At 41.6% G+C, this 11,360-nt stretch overlaps 1 protein-coding gene across 3 annotated transcripts in view; it reads left to right on the top strand.

Moving 5' to 3' along the window:
- The first annotated feature begins 218 nt into the window (after positions 1 to 218).
- The window catches only part of l1cama (L1 cell adhesion molecule, paralog a), a 72,191-nt gene continuing 61,049 nt past the window's right edge, over positions 219 to 11,360 (top strand). For all 3 annotated transcript variants that reach the window (XM_084187822.1, XM_084187821.1, XM_084187820.1), the window contains exon 1: positions 219 to 433. The gene's annotated coding sequence lies outside the window, so the exon portion shown is untranslated. The remainder of the gene's footprint in view (positions 434 to 11,360) is intronic.

Below are 11,360 nucleotides of genomic sequence, written 5' to 3'. Positions count from 1 at the left end.
CTAGTCTAGAGCAAGAACACTACTCACATCATACACACGCTAAAGCAAAATAACTATACACCAAATACTGTACACGCTATAGCAAGATTACTTACTACCATATACAGTCTAGACATAGCATATTGTGACGGCCCTGAATTTGTCTGAACCGTCTCAGGGGCGCTTCCCCTTTAATTCCCTATTAAATAGACCACATCAGTTGAGCAAAAGTGGGTTGTGACAGTTGTGCGAATGAGGACTTGGTCAACCCTCTGTTCCGAAGCTCCTTTACTCTGTTTGTTTTGTTGTATTTAAAGTGTGCTTGGTAGCCTTGTCTCAAGGTTAACCAGGACAGGATCCACTAATTTCTTCCTTTGGACTACACATCTCAGTTGGTCTTTCTCTGCTGGAGATCTGTTGAATTGTCTGACTGACCACAACTTTGTTGCATAAGGTATTTCATTTGTTTTAGTGTGATTTATACCGTGTTGATTTATGTGGTCAGTTGTAGTTGAAGACTACTGAGATTGTATACTCTTTATGGTTATGTGGTAAAAGAGTTTGAGATTTTGATTGTATGATTGAGACTGGGTTTACGCAACACTTTATGAACGGACAAACATTGCGCAACTAAGGTCACTGGAGTTCACTGCACTCATTTAGCGGACTGGACTATTTTTTTATGTCCGAGATAATGGACATTTACCAGTGAACCAAGGTTGTTATTCTTTTGTGACTTCTATTGATTGTGTGATTATTGAGATAATACAACAAACGCAAAATAACATAAAAAAAAAAGTTATTTCTAATGTTTTACGTTTATGAAAAGTGTATTTCCATACTGACTTTTACATGAGTCCTTTGAATTGGTGTAGACTTGACAGACCGGACGGGACTCATTCCCTCACAAACAAAGAGGAGAAATCAATATTTTCTCTGGTAGGCACAACCTACCTGGTACCCCTAACAAACAATAACCTCAAGTCAAAACCGTTACAATATACAGTCTAGACCTAGACTACTACACACCATATACAGTCTAGACCTAGACTACTACACACCATATCCAGTCTAGACCTAGACTATTACACACCATATCCAGTCTAGACCTAGACTATTACACACCATATACAGTCTAGACCTAGACTACTACACACCATATACAGTCTAGACCTAGACTACTACACACCACATACAGTCTAGACCTAGACTACTACACACCATATACAGTCTAGACCTAGACTACTACACACCATATACAGTCTAGACCTAGACTACTACACACCATATCCAGTCTAGACCTAGACTACTACACACCACATACAGTCTAGACCTAGACTACTACACACCATAGACAGTCTAGACCTAGACTACTACACACCATATCCAGTCTAGACCTAGACTACTACACACCATATCCAGTCTAGACCTAGACTACTACACACAAAATACAGTCTAGACCTAGACTACTACACACCATATCCAGTCTAGACCTAGACTACTACACACCATAGACAGTCTAGACCTAGACTACTACACACCATATACAGTCTAGACCTAGACTACTACACACCATATCCAGTCTAGACCTAGACTACTACACACCATATACAGTCTAGACCTAGACTACTACACACCATATACAGTCTAGACCTAGACTACTACACACCATATCCAGTCTAGACCTAGACTACTACACACCACATACAGTCTAGACCTAGACTACTACACACCACATACAGTCTAGACCTAGACTACTACACACCATATCCAGTCTAGACCTAGACTACTACACACCATATCCAGTCTAGACCTAGACTACTACACACCATATCCAGTCTAGACCTAGACTACTACACACCATATCCAGTCTAGACCTAGACTACTACACACCACATACAGTCTAGACCTAGACTACTACACACCATATCCAGTCTAGACCTAGACTACTACACACCATATCCAGTCTAGACCTAGACTACTACACACCATATCCAGTCTAGACCTAGACTACTACACACCATATCCAGTCTAGACCTAGACTACTACACACCATATCCAGTCTAGACCTAGACTACTACACACCACATACAGTCTAGACCTAGACTACTACACACCATATCCAGTCTAGACCTAGACTACTACACACCATATCCAGTCTAGACCTAGACTACTACACACCACATACAGTCTAGACCTAGACTACTACACACCATATACAGTCTAGACCTAGACTACTACACACCACATACAGTCTAGACCTAGACTACTACACACCACATACAGTCTAGACCTAGACTACTACACACCATATACAGTCTAGACCTAGACTACTACACACCATATACAGTCTAGACCTAGACTACTACACACCATATACAGTCTAGACCTAGACTACTACACACAATATACAGTCTAGACCTAGACTACTACACACCATATCCAGTCTAGACCTAGACTACTACACACCATATACAGTCTAGACCTAGACTACTACACACCACATACAATCTAGACCTAGACTACTACACACTAGAGCATCCTGTGAGAACAAACCATTGTAAATTAAACATGAAGAGACACTCTCTCTCTCTCTCACTCTCTCACACACACAAACACAAACACAAACACAAGCAAACACATACATACACACACACAAACACACTGGTCGACAGGTAGCCTAGTGGTTGGAGCGTTGGGCCAGTAACCGAAAGGTTGCTAGATCGACTCCCGAGCTGATTTGTCGATGTGCCATTGAGCAAGGGACTTTTGCTTATGGGTTGCGGTTGATAATGGCTAACCCTGGCAATGACCCCACTCTCTGAGGGTGTTTCAGGGGGAATTTGGATATGCTAAAAACACATTTCCATTCCATATAATACACACTTGTACATGTGTGAAATAGGACAAATATCAGCACACACACACTGTCCAGGCTTCATTTGCTAAGCCTCAAAGTCTTTACCTGCTATTTTCCAGGGAATACAACATTAAAGATACAACACGGGTTAAGAGATGGAAAGAGATCTTAAGATAGCATGTAAATAAAGGCTGCAACCCAAATGCTACCCTATTCCTATTGACATTTTAGTCATTTAGCACACGCTCTAATCCAGAGCAATTTACAGTTAGTGAGTGCATACATTTTTCATACTGGCCCTCCATGGGAATCGAACCCACAACCCTGGTGTTGCAAACACCATGCTCTACCAACTGAGCTACAGGAGGCTATTTAGTGCATTACTTTTGACCAGGGCCCATAAGGAATTGGGTGCCATTTGTGACTAAACTATTTCTGTTTCATATTTTAGCTTCTCTATTAATTTTATAGCTTTTTTCTTAGTCTTTTAGTGTATTCCCCACTTGGACATACAAGTGTAAACTATACACTGACAGGTTCACTTTTAGTGACTCTGGCCCTCTGTATTTGTAGTTTTAGCACACTGCTGAGCTAAAGAGAGGCTGCTGTGAGGGTTGATGGTTGAGGTGATGGTTGTCCTGCAGTTTGTGTGTGTCTGTGTGTGATGAATGAGGCCTGTTTGATTTAGATTCTGCAGATGGGGCTAGACTAACTGACATGGTGGGTGTCAAGTGGGGGATCAGGCAGACGTGTCGGGGTGGGGTCTAGAATATGTTACTATGATTTAAGGAGTGAAGGGTCAGGCAAGGAGTGATTGAAATGCAGAGAACATGATTATAAAACCTAGAGGGAGGGAAGGAGGGAGAGAGGGAGGGAAAGGGACGAATCTAGAGAAAGAGGTGGGGCATTTTATGATGAAATAGAATAGCACACGGTAGATACTTTATTGAGAAACTGAAATAATAATGCATGAATATACACTACTGGTCAAAAGTTTTAGAACAGCTACTCATTCAAGGGCTTTTCTTTATTTTTACTATTTTCTACATTGTAAAATAATAGTGAAGACATCAAAACTATGAAATAACACATATAGAATCATGTAGTAACCAAAGAGGTGTTAAACGAATCAAAATTTATTTTATATTTGAGATTCTTCAAATAGCCACCCTTTGCCCTGATAACAGCTTTGCACACTCTTGGCATTCTCTCAACCAGCTTCACCTTGAATGCTTTTCCAGCAGTCTTGAAGGAGATTCTGTCCAGGAGATATGCAGAGCACTTGTTGACTGCTTTTCCTTCACTCTGCGGTCCGACTCATCCCAAACCATCTCAATTTGGTTGAGGTCGGGGGATTGTGGAGGCCAGGTCATCTGATGCAGCACTCCATCACTCTCCTTCTTGGTAAAATAGCCCTTACACAGCCTGGAGGTGTGTTGGGTCATTGTCCTGTTGAAAAACAAATGATAGTCCCACTAAGCCCAAACCAGATGGGATGTTGTATCGCTGCAGAATGCTGTGGTAGCCATGCTGGTTAAGTGTGCCTTGAATTCTAAATAAATCACAGACAGTGTCACCAGCAAAGCACCCCCACATCATAACACCTCCTCCTCCATGCTTTACAGTGGGAAATACACATTCGGAGATAATCCGTTCACCCACACCGCATCTCACAAAGACACGATGGTTGGAACCAAAAACCCAATTTGTAATTTAGGAGAAATGTCCATTGCTCGTGTTTCTTGGCCCAAGCAAGTCTCTTCTTCTTATTGATGTCCTTTAGTAGTGGTTTCTTTGCAGCAATTCGACCATGAAGGCCTGATTCACACAGTCTCCTCTGAACAGTTGATGTTGAGATGTGTCTGTTACTTGAACTCTGTGAAGCATTTATTTGGGCTGCAATTTCTGAGGCTGGTAACTCTAATGAACTTATCCTTTGCAGAAGATGTAACTCTGGGTCTTCCGTTCCTTTGGCGGTCCTCATGAGAGCCAGTTTCATCATAGCGCTTGATGGTTTTTGCGACTGCACTTGAAGAAACTTTCAAAGTTCTTGATATTTTCCGTATTGACTGACCTTCATGTCTTAAAGTAATGATGGACTGTTGTTTCTCTTTGCTTATTTGAGCTGTTCTTGCCATAATATGGACTTGGTCTTTTACCAAATATAACCCCCCCCCATAGTTTTGTCTTCACTGTTATTAACCCTTGAATGAGTATGTGTTCTAAAACTTTTGACCGGTTGTGTAAAATAGAGAAGGACGGGGGGGAAAAAGGAAAGATTAGTGTTATTTGAAAGGTAGTGGGTGGTTTTAAGAAGGGGAGAGTTGTCAACATCAGTTCAGTTCCTATTGAAGAAACAAGACAGTGTAGATTGTAGGTCTGTGTTTAGACCAGTACTCTATGAAGTACTACCACTACTACCACTACTACTACTACTACAACACCAACACCACCACCACCACCAAATGTCAGCCGTCACTTACCAACCCTGTTCTCTGTCCTTACACATCTAGAGGAGACCTGTCAAGTTTGCAATCCATTCCCCTCTTTTACAGGCTTTTCTCTTTTCCCTCCCTCCCTCCCTCCCTCCCTCCCTCCCTCCCTCCCTTTGTTTCTGCGCAAAGTGTGGTTTCACATGTCATGTCTGGATTCATGCATAGTCAGGTAGCAAACCAAACCAAAGCCTTCCACTCCAGGCCTTAATCAGAATAATGGCTACTTGAGATAATTATTGGTCTTCGCAGAAACGGTGACACAAAGGCCAATAAAATGAACCCAATTATACAATTGAACCATAGGCTACATCCCAAATGGCACCCTATTCCCTATTTAGTGCACTACCTTTGACCAGGGCCCATAGATTAGGACCTTGGTCAAAAGTAGTGCACTAAATAGGGGATAGGGTGCCATTTAGAACACAGACTTTAGAGATGGGGTTCAAGATTAACACCAGTGGCAAATATGGAGATTTGATTAAATTAATTTGAGTGGATTACTTTACTAAATCTCTGACAGTGGCACCCCTTTTGTGTGTGTGTGTGTGTGTGTGTGTGTTTGTGAGAGAGAGGGTAATACCCCTTGAAAAACATAGGAAATAGCCCTTTTTAACCGTTAAGCAGGAACCTCATAAAGTATTATGACTACTAAATTGAAGTCATAAGAGAAATTAATGCCTAGTATGCCTTACTTCAAACAATCAATCAATGAGAAAGCCTCGTATTCGATTAAAGCTGGAAAATGCATGAATCCTGTATTTAATCTACCAAATGATATTGTTAGGTTCTTCTCAGCTACAGACCCAGACGGAGACAGAGAAAGCTCAAACCAGATTTATTCATCCAACTGGATGCTTCAGCTGAATAGCATACTGATACAGTCACACAGTTCTTTATATACAGTAATAATAATAATAATAATATGCCATTTAGCAGACGCTTTTATCCAAAGCGACTTACAGTCGTGCGTGCATACATTTTTGTGTATGGGTGGTCCCGGGGATCGAACCCACTACCTTGGCGTTACAAGCGCCGTGCTCTACCAGCTGAGCTACAGAGGACCACAGGTACATGGAGCAAATGTCACAGTAGGATGGCCCAGGCTGGGCCGGATGGCTGTCTGGCTCTGTTCTTCCTCCTTGAGTTACAGTTCCTCTCTCTGCATTCTGTTATTCTCACTCCGCTCCCCAACTTTGACATTGAAGATCATCACATCGCTTCCCACAGAAATTAGACTGTTGGACGGTACCTCAACCACGACCCAGAGAGATGGCTTCTATTCTATTCTGCAGAAGATGTTCTAACCCCAGACAGATGGCTCCTGTCCAACCCTTATAGAATCATAGTACTCAGAGACTCCTTCTGTACTTTTACATTTGCATGTACAGCACCTTCATTTGGATGTACAGCACCCTTGACTTATTCCACATTTTGCTGTGTTACAGCCTGAATTCAAAATGGATTAAATTGATTGTTTTTCTCACCCATCTACACACAATACCCCATAATGCAAATGCAAATGTATTGCAAATGTATTGCAAATGTTATACAGAAATATCTCATTTACACAAGTATTCACACCCCTGAGTCAATACATGTTAGAATCACCATTGGCAGCGATTACAGCTGTGAGCCTTTCTGGGTAAGTCTCTAAGAGCTTTGCACAACTGGATTGTACAATATTTGCACATTATTATTTTTTAAATTCTTAAAGCTATGTCAAGTTGGTTGTTGATCATTGCTAGACAGACATTTTCGAGTCTTGGCATACATTTTCAAGCCTATTTAAGTCAAAACTGTAACTAGGCCACTCAGGAACATTTAAATGTAATCTTGGTAAGCATCTCCAGTGTATATTTTGCATGGTGTTTTAGGTTATTGTCTTGCTGAAAGGTGAATTTGTCTCCCAGTGTCTGTTGGAAAGCAAACTGAACCAGGGTTTCTTCTAGGATTTTGCCTGTGTTTAGCTCTATTCCGTTTCTTTTTATCCTAGAAAACTCCCTAGTCCTTGCCGATGACAAGCATACCCATAACATGATGCAGCCACCAAAATGCTTGAAAATATGAAGAGTGGTACTCAGTGATGTGTTGTGTTGGATTTGCCCCAAACATAACACTTTGTATTCAGGACCCAAAACATTTCAGGACACATTTTTGGGAGTTTTACTTTAGTGCCTTATTGCAAACAGGATGCATGTTTTTGAATATTTTTATTCCGTACAGGCTTCCTTCTTTTCACTCTGTCAATTAGGTTAGGATTGTGGCGTAACTACAATGTTGTTGAGCCATCCTCAGTTTTCTCCTATCACAGCCATTAAACTCTGTAACTGTTTTAAAGTCACCATTGGCCTCATGGTGAAATCCCTTAGCAGTTTCCTTCCTCTCTGGCAACTGAGTTAGGAAGGACGCCTGTATATTTGTAGTGACTGGGTGTATTGATACACCATCCAAAGTGTAATTAATAAGTTCACCATGCTCAAAGGGGTATTCAATGTCAGCTTTTTTTTTGGTTCCATTCTTTGCAAGGCATTGGAAAACATCCCTGGTATTTGTGATTGAATCTGTACTTTGAAATTCACTGCTCGACTGAGGGACCTTACAGAGAATTGTATGTGTGGGGTACAGAGATGAGGTAGCCATTCACAAATCATGTTAAACACTAATATTGCACACAGAGCAAGTCCATGAAACGTATTATGTGACTTGTTAAACACATTTTTACTCCTGAACTTACAGTATTTAGGCTTGCCATAACAAAAGGGTTGAATACTTATTGACTCAAGACATTTCAGCTTTTCATTTTTTCATTACTTTTTTTAAACATTTCTAAAAACATAATTCCACTTTGACATTATGGGGTATTGTGTGTAGGCCAGTGACACAAAATCTCAATTTAATCCGTTATAAATTCCTGCTGTAACACAGCAAAATGTGGAAAAAGTCAAGGGGTGTGAATTCTTTCAGAAGGCACTGTACATACACACAAGCTCAAACTAACCCATAACAAGATTATTACTACTGATGAGCTAATTATACAAAAAAAGGTGCTCAGGTCACTACGGTTTCTAACAATATAATAATTGGAATTGCCCATAAACATAGAGTTCCTGTAGTCTTATAAAAGGAAAGTTTCAGAACAAAAAGAGGAAAACAAGAAACAGAGAGTAATGGAGAGAGAGAAAACCACAGAGATAATAGAGGAGATGGCAGAAGAGATAAGTGGAGACAAGAGAAAGATTTAAAAAAGAGTGAAGGAACTCTGTCTCCTGTCGGCCCTTCTCTCTGTCTTTCTGAGACCCTGACCCTTCACCCCCCCCCCCCCCCCCCCCCCCTCTCTCTATTTTGCTCTGTCACTCCGAGAAAATGATGTCTTTGTCCGTGAGTCATCGTAAGAATTCCCCTCTTCCCCCCATTCCTTTCACTGCATGCTACTCCACTCAAAGAGGCTTTATGGGCCACATGCAGTATCTGACTAAAATTAGCCTGAATCGCCCCTCTGTCCTGTACAGTGTCTCACTTCTGCATGGTGGGTGGATGGAGTGTTCTGTTAACTGTAGAGGAAGTGTCTAAGTGTGTGTAAGCGTGCGTGTGTGTCACATCGTCAAAGTAAAGAAGTTTAAGAAGTGTGTGTGGGTCTCATGACTACATTACATGCCAAATACGTAATAAATGACTTCCGTCCTATTGGTATTTACACAACTCCTCAATCCTCCACTGTGTCTGTTTGACGCCAACACATATTGTACTCTATACGAGTATACTGTACTATGCATAATACTTCCTCCCATAATATATTACTGCTGCTGGCAGGCAGATATGAAGGATGTCCCTATTGTCATGTCGATGATTCAAGTGATGTGAAGAAGGGAAGTGTATTAGCACTTTGTGACATCTGCTGATGTAAAAAGGGCTTTATCAATAAATGTGATTGATTGTACAGTAGTGGGTTGTAAAAGTCTGAGTGGCAGAGCTGATCTAGGATCAGGTACCCCCTCATATTCATTAAGATCTAAAAGGCAAAACTGATCCCAGATCTGTGGGTTGTGCTGAGGCTCTGAGAGACAAGTCAGGAGACTTGGCTGTCTATGGAGCTCACTGGGAGATTGGAACAGTGTAATTTATGGAACATGACTGCTTGGCATTGAAGGACTGACCCATGAAATGACTGACACAAATTATTCACACATGTTCAAAACCACAGTGTATTCCTTTACCCTAAATTATTCTCATTCAAAGAATCATTGAATGCCACTGAGTGTAGAATCATCATGAATTTCAATGTAAGTTAAGTAGCTTGTCATCTCTTGTTTTATTGAACCTACTGTAGTCTCACATTGCCACGCTTTCTAGTCTCACATTCTATTGAACCTGAAAGCAGGATCAAGTGGAATGGATATAGCTCACATTCTCATTGAATTAAAAAATGTAACTCTATAAATAAGCTTGTAACTTCCAGTCTTGTGATTGTAGTACAAACAGTACATACTAGCGTCTCTCTCTCTTCCTCTGTCTGTATCCTATGACTACAGGAGGAGGGTAAGAGGAGCACTTTGCTGCTGTCAGTGTGTGTGAGAGAGCCACGCATTTTCCTTCCAAATGTCTGTCTGTGTGTGTGTCAGCCATGATCTATTCATTAGGCTTGGATTAGGTGGTGTAGGAGGGGATCAGTTGTATAGTGTGTATAATCCCTATACACTGGTGCTACACTGGTGCTAATTTAATCTCACCTACTGTGCCAGTCCCATTATACCAGCCACCCAGGAGGAGACAGAGGGGGGCAACACAGGACGAGAGACAGGGAGAGAGAGGGGGGGAGAGAGGAGGGGAGGGAGAGAGAGGGGGGGAGATATATATAGATAATGGTGAAAGAGAGAGAGAGACAGAGAATGGTAACCTCGGCGTCTATTCTATTTGACAGTACTGTTAAAAATTCCATGTTGATAAAACGCTCTTACATCTTCCCCAACTGCCCCGAATACTGCATGGGGGGTAGCGCATGACGAGACGAAAGAGAGGGAGGGGGCAGAGGGGGAGAGAATGACAACCAGAATGTCTATTCTATTTGACATTGAAACATTTAATGTTGATACAACAGTTCTTACAGCTTTTCTTTGTTTTGTGACTGAAAGCTGCTTGTGCATTCTGGTGCTTGGCCTGCTGTCTTGGAGTTGAGAGAGGAGATAGAAAGAGAAAAGGGGGAGGAGAGGTGGACAGGAGATGGAAAGCTTGCAGTAAGTCAGTCAGTCAGCCTCATTCTGGAGACGGAGATCGAGACAGTTGAATACATTTGAATCAATTATAGTTTGATGACATGCATGGTGCAGTGGTTTATTACTAATGCTGTAGGTAATGGCTGCTGGTGTTCTGTGTGCCGTGTTGGACCACCCACCTTAACTATGAATAACTATCCTATCCTACCTCCACTTCCCTTTACAACCACTATAAAAGTGTGTGAGTATTTGTGTGTGTGTATGTATACCTCCATCCTACCTCCACCTTCCTCTACAGCCCTCCTATAAACCGCCTCCTCTTGGTAAGGGTCACAAATCCATCTTTGGAAATCTTCTTACGGTCTACAGCATACCAAGTGCAGTTTATGTAATACACTCCAACATGCTATGTTCACCACATTATAGACATACATTATCCAGTTAATTATAGCATGCCAACTGAACACTTTGAGCACTGTGCATTAGGTCTATAACATGCCAAGCAAGTGCACTATATGAATTTATGTAATACACTCTAACAGGGAACGTTTATAGGTATATCTCCAGCTCTCATCTCATTACTTCTCTCTCATCTTCTCCTGCTTACTGTACAGTAAATGCCAGAGTGAATGAGGTCAGATAGCTACTATACAGTACCTCAGGCTGCACTGCTACCTGGGGTCAGTGGGGTTGTGTGTGTGTGTGTGTCTGTGTGCATTGCAGAGCCTTCAGACTAAAGGATGTGAGCAAGTTCAATTGGGCGTGTGGAAGTAAGGAACGGTGCAGAGGCTGAAATAATGAGGCAGTGTGTATCCT

Source organism: Coregonus lavaretus, assembly GCF_964263955.1.
Source record: "Coregonus lavaretus genome assembly, chromosome: 22".
Classification (NCBI taxonomy): Eukaryota; Metazoa; Chordata; class Actinopteri; order Salmoniformes; family Salmonidae; genus Coregonus; species Coregonus lavaretus.
This window is presented reverse-complemented; position numbering and strand designations above follow the sequence as displayed.